Source organism: Babylonia areolata, chromosome 6 (assembly GCF_041734735.1).
Source record: "Babylonia areolata isolate BAREFJ2019XMU chromosome 6, ASM4173473v1, whole genome shotgun sequence".
NCBI classification, from domain to species: Eukaryota; Metazoa; Mollusca; class Gastropoda; order Neogastropoda; family Buccinidae; genus Babylonia; species Babylonia areolata.
This window is the reverse complement of record NC_134881.1, coordinates 43,957,888-43,963,960: the sequence shown is the minus strand read 5'-3', so window position 1 is coordinate 43,963,960 and position 6,073 is coordinate 43,957,888. Positions and strand designations below refer to the sequence as shown.

The window sequence follows — 6,073 nt, the reverse complement described above, 5'->3', positions numbered from 1 at the left end:
TTGACGATATGAGTGCATTCAGAACTGATTTATTTGTGCTGTGTAAATGTTCAATGAGACGAATTATGTTTGTACTGGGGAGGAGGGGTGTTATCTGTTATTTTCCTATATTATTGTATTTAGAACTATTCTATGCGTGCTGTGTAAATGCGCAGTGAGACAAGGTTCTCACTCAAATTATTTTGTACACAGGGGTTGTTGTATATGGTATATAATCTTCAAGGAATTAAAACAACAACAACAACAACAACAACAAAAACACAAAAAAACCCACACTTCAAAACAATGCTGCCTGTCTAACTCTCTAAGCAACACGTTCTTATCATATTTCTCCCGCACTGGCTCCCCGCAGACGCGAGAATTAAATACAAATTGCGTGTCTGTGCTTTTCTGCTTTCCACTCGACCGGACCGGCAGCCTATCTTTCTGACCTCATCAGTGCTTACACTCCCTTAAAAAAAAAAAAAAAAAAAAAAAAAAAAAAAAAAATCTTCGCTCTTCCTGTTACCTTCTGAAAATTTTCCGTTTCAGTACAAGGAGCTATGGTGAATGTTCTTTTCTCTTTGCTGCTCCTCATGTCTCGAACAAACCTCCACATGGGTAAAGGGTGGAGATTTTTCCGATCTCCCAGGTCAACATATGTACAGACCTGCTAGTGCCTGAACCCCCTTCGTGTGTATGCGCACGAAGAAGATCAAATACGCACGTTAAAGATCCTGTAATCCATGTCAGCGTTCGGAGGGTTATGGAAACAAGAATATACCCAGCATGCACACCCCCGAAAACGGAGTATGGCTACCTACATGGCGGGGTAAATAAATAAAAACGGTCATACAGGTAAAATGTTACATGTGCGTCTGAAATCTGATTGAATGACACAGGAAACGAATGACGAGCGCCCAGTGGCAGCCGTCAGTCGGCTCTACCCAGGTAGGCAGGCAGCCTGTGGTGCAAATGCCCCCGTGTATGTAAAGCGCTTAGAGCTTGGTCTCTGACCGAGGGTAGGCGCTATATAAGTATCCACATCAATCAATCAATATCCGTTCATCTGTCCCCGTCTCTGTCATTCGCTCATCACTAAAACCTCATCTTTTCAGAACCTTTCTGTAAGCACTCTTGGTTTCCTACATCTCCACCATCGCCCCGTGCCTCCCAGTTCACTTTGTATGTATGAGGAATGAGAGGGGGGAGGGAGGAAGTAGGGGGCAAAGAGAGAGAGTGGCCGTGAGTGGTGTATATAATTTGTAACTTTTTTTTTCATTCATGTACAGCACCTTGAAGTGTTTGGGGTAAAACAAAAAGGGGGTCTATACAAATGTCCATTATTATTGTTATGTTTATTGCTATCATTGTTGTTATTTGTCGATACCAAAGCATTTAGAAAGGATTCTTATGTACTATGCAAACGCACATATGCAAGTTTCTCACTCAACTGATGGTGTACCAAAGACAAGGGCTTTTTTGTTTGTTTGTATAGAATGATACCATGGCACATGTAACTGCTATTGTGTGTTGCTGATGATACTTTTTGCTTGTTGTTGAAATGTCGTGGCTTTTCTCCAGAGAGACTGGGGCAGTGGGAATGCCAGCCGGTCGCCATGTTTGCTCTGCATGTATCATGAGGCACCATGAGGCACCGTGGCAGAATCTTCTTCTTCTTCGTTCGTGGGCTGCAACTCCCACGTTCACTCGTATGTACACGAGTGGACTTTTACGTGCATGCCCGTTTTTGTTTTTTTTTTGTTTTTTTTTAACCCCGCCATGTAGACAGCCATGCTCCGTTTTCGGGGGTGTGCATGCTGGGTATGTTCTTGTTTCCATAACCCACGGAACGCTGACATGGATTACAGGATCTTTAACGTGCGTATTTGATCTTCTGCTTGCGTATACACACGAAGGGGATTCAGGCACTAGCAGGTCTGCACATATGTTGACCTGGGAGATCGGAAAAATCTCCACCCTTTACCCACCAGGCGCCGTTACCGAGATTCGAATCCGGGACCCCCAGATTGAAAGTCCAACGCTTTAACCATTCGGCTATTGCGCCCGTCATGGCAGAATCGATCAGGCGTTGATCTTGTGATCCAGTGTTCACCAGTGATCAGGGTTCCAGGCCCCCGTTTTCGGAATGGTGTTGTGTTCCTGGAAAAGACACATCACTCCCGTCTTTCTCACTCCCTCAACCCAGGTGTGAATGGATATCTGAACTAAGGTCCGGGAAGGTTCAAACGGCGGAAGGAGAGGTATGGGCCCCGCCTTCCGATGCCGAGCCTTTGACACAGTGGATATGATGAACTGGTTGGCAAGCTCAAATGGTATGGCCATGTCACGAGATCATCAGGGCTTGCCAAGACATTCCTGCAGGGCACAGTGCAAGGGGGGGGAGAAGGAGAGGCAGACAGAGGAAGAGATGGGAGGACAACATCCCAGAATGGACGGGCTTGAGGTTGAGCGATACAGTCAGGAGGTCAGATAACCGAGAGGATTGGAGGATGCTGGTTGCCAGATCACCTGTGGCGCCCCAACGGTCCACAAGACTACGGGATCGGTGAAGGTGAAGGGTGAAGGTGGCGGGTCTAAACGTTCCGGCCCACGGCCACTTTCCTTTCGTCATCAGCTCTTCCGGTTGTTGTCATTGTGTGCGTATCTGACGGTTTAGGTGAGGAGTTTTGTCTTCTCTTGATTTTGTCAGCGACATTGTCTCCTTGTAAATACCACCACCCTCTGTCTCTGCCTGTCTATCACTCTGTCACTGCCTGTCTATCACTCTGTCTCTGCCTGTCTATCACTCTGTCTCTCCCTGTCTATCACTCTGTCTCTGTCACTCTGTCGCCCTCTCTATCTGTCTCTCACTCTGTCTCTCCCTCTGTCACTGCCTGTCTATCACTCTGTCTCTCCCTGTCTATCACTCTGTCTCTGTCACTCTGTCGCCCTCTCTATCTGTCTCTCACTCTGTCTCTCCCTGTCCATCACTCTCTATCACTCTGTCTCTCCCTGTCTATCACTCTCTATCACTCTGTCTCTCTGTCTCTCTCTGTCTATCACTCTGTCTCTCCCTGTCCATCACTCTCTATCACTCTGTCTCTCCCTGTCCATCACTCTCTATCACTCTGTCTCTCTGTCTCTGTCTATCACTCTGTCTCTCCCTGTCCATCACTCTCTATCACTCTGTCTCTCCCTGTCTATCACTCTGTCTCCATCACTGTCTCTCCCGCTGTCTCTCCCTGTCTATCACTCTGTCTCTCTGTCTCTCTCCCTGTCTATCACTCTGTCTCTACCTGTCAGTCTCTCTCTCTCTCTCTCTCTCTCTCTCTCTCGGCCTCCCTGTTTCTTCGTCTCAGTCTCTCTCTTTGTCGATCTCCTCCCCATCTCTCTTAAAGATCTCTTTCTCTCTCGATCACTTGCTCACTGATCTTGCTGTGACACTATTATGAGATTATGTAACCCAGCAGGAATGCTGATTGTTCACTGTTGTTGTGGTTTTTTTGACACATTTTGCTGTTGTGTTTTTAACCGATCTTTGCTGTTGGTGTGTTTTTAACAGTTGGTTCTTAGAATTGTGTATATTATGAAACCTTAACAAATCGCCTTTTACATGTTTTGTCAGTTGATGACAGTTTCTTTTTTATATAGTATCTTTTTGTACGTTTTAATTTTGGTGTTGTCTATTGGAAAATGCGGACAATTTTTCACGCAGGAACAAAGGTTCCCAGCCGATGGTTTTTGTAGTGTGATATATTGTGAATCAAGTGAAGGTCGTTTTGTAACCTGTTAATTGTTAACGTTAGGCCAGTTAGTTCCGTTTCCCTGAACTTGTGTATTTTTGCTAACGCCAGTCATTGCTGTTTTGACTCGGTGGGCCAGAAACATTCCCGATGGGAACAGCATCGTCTGATTGATGCAGTCTTGAGTGAAGGGGGACGCTGTTCCACTGCCGTTCCAGGGGACAGACTGCCGGCTGAGGGAGCGCAGCCAAGCCATGCCAAAGACCACTTTGAAGGGCGGACCACCCATCAGTGTGGTGCCCTGTGTACCATGGTGTCCGTTGGTGGTGTGGCGGCGCTCAAGTTGCAAGTCGCCGTGTTCTTGTGAAGTTTCTTTTTGTTTATTTTGAGTGTTTTGAAGACATGCTTTTTGTTGTTTTTTTTGAGTGAGTTCGGAAACAGACGAACACTCATTTTCTTAGAGACTGAGCTTTACCTTTACAATCTTTAATTTGATTATATATTCATTAATATTATTAAGTGTAAAAAGCTTTACCTTTACAATCTTTAATTTGATTATATATTCATTAATATTATTAAGTGTAAAAAGTCAAGTTGAAAAGAAAAACAGGGCGTTTTTGTTCTTAAAAAAAAAAAATCTACATTCGCGTTTATAATGTGTTTTATGGTTTGAATGGAATGCCAAGTGAAAATAACACAGGCTCATGTATTCACGCTAAAATAATTCCGTTGCACGAACAAATATAGGTACACTGTATATAAAAATCAGCATTTGACAATTATTCACTTTGTATATATATATGTATGATAGTCAGTCGTGTCCGACTATGACCATCGGAACAGCAGAGGAGGCAACTGCTTCCGACTATTTGGGCTAGAATTTGATTATAGTGGAGAGTGTCTTGCCCAAGTTACATCCCCACTCTCTCGGCCAAGAGGGTTTTAGGACAGTCGGCGTTGGTATGGTTCCCAAAGGCCAACTAGCCCACAAGGCTGCAGCACTAAGAACCAGTGCAATTTTGCCTCCTAGTTTGAGAGTCATAGTCCTTCACAAAAGACTAAGCTGCAAATGGTTTCCCATTGACTGGAGAAACCATTGATAATACAGCTCTCACTTTGCTGTTGGCCCAAATGTAAACTTAGTCAATCTGTGATATCAGCCGAGTGTTGGGTCGAGTACTCTTTGACTAACCTACATGGACGACCAGTATCGTCGATATAATACTTTTGACTCTTTTCGTATTGTTGCCTGTTACCGTGTGTCGTATTTCGTTTTGAAGTTCCCCATACAGTTGCACTGATGTTTGAGGGAGAATTACGATCACGACATTGTCTCTTCACTCAGGTCGGCTTTTTTGGGGTGTAGAGATCGGTTTTATCGTTCACGACAGTGCCTCGTGGTCATCGTTGGGGGTGTAGTCACCTGTCCAGCACCTCAAGTGCTTTGAGTTCAAAGCTGGAACAGGGGGAAGGGAGTGAGGGTGGTAAGGGTCTCAGTTCTCAGTGTCTTCCCTGCCAACCCCGTGGCTCGCAATGTGTGACGTCCTGTCACCCGCTGTGGGATCGGGGTTTATGTTTGTGCACGTGCAAGGCTGGGACATTCCTAACCACAGTTCAGCAGAGTTCTGAATTAAATGGAGATGGTCAAATGAATAATAGTGTGGTTGTCAGTATCCTGTCAGTCAGGAGGAAGGTGGCAGAATGGTTAAGACGCTCAGCTGCCAATACAGAGAGTCCGTGAGAGTGTGGGTTCGAATCCCGCTCTCGCCCTTTCTCCTAAGTTTGACTGGAAAATCAAACTGAGCGTCTAGTCTTTCGGATGAGACGATAAACCGAGGCCCCGTGTGCAGCACGCACTTGGCGCACTGAAAAAGAACCCATGGCAACGAGAGTGTTGTCCTCTGGCGAAATTACGTAAAATGAAATCCACTTTCATAGGTACACAAATATGTAAGCATGCACTCAAGGCCTGACTAAGCGCGTTGGGTTATGCTGCTGGTCAGGCATCTGCTCAACAGATGTGGTGTAGCGTGTATGGATTTGTCCGAACGCAGTGACCCCTCCTTGAGAAAGTGAAACTGAAACTGAAACTGTCAGTCCCAATTCTACCTGGTTCCGTGCGAAGACCCTTCCTCAGTCTGCTTCTGCAGGTATTCTTCGTTATGGTTTAAATGTTCCACTGACAACCGCTACACTATTGTCAAGAATGCTCCGCGTCGCGGGTGCAGCACAAAATTCTCCATAGCTTCTTGTTTTTTGGTTTTTTTTTTAAACTGGAACCGTTTGTTCATCATTCAAGTTTTGAGGGACCCGACGACCACAATGATTCACAACGCCACAGTCATACA

General features: G+C 45.4%; 1 protein-coding gene and 1 long non-coding RNA gene across 11 annotated transcripts in view; one reads left to right on the top strand and one right to left on the bottom strand.

Annotated features, from left to right (window-relative positions):
• LOC143283056 (uncharacterized) overlaps nt 1-314 on the top strand; it is a 132,059-nt gene extending 131,745 nt beyond the window's left edge. For all 10 annotated transcript variants that reach the window (XM_076589076.1, XM_076589071.1, XM_076589077.1 and 7 more), the window contains one exon: nt 1-314. This exon is cut by the window's left edge and continues 802 nt beyond it. The gene's annotated coding sequence lies outside the window, so the exon portion shown is untranslated.
• A 3,506-nt stretch (nt 315-3,820) lies between these two features.
• On the bottom strand, nt 3,821-4,525 carry LOC143283057 (uncharacterized). The gene is made up of 2 exons (XR_013055339.1): nt 4,261-4,525; nt 3,821-4,200 (listed from the first exon to the last, which is right to left on the bottom strand). It is a non-coding gene; the product is annotated as an uncharacterized LOC143283057 (long non-coding RNA).
• Between the last annotated feature and the right edge of the window lie 1,548 nt (nt 4,526-6,073).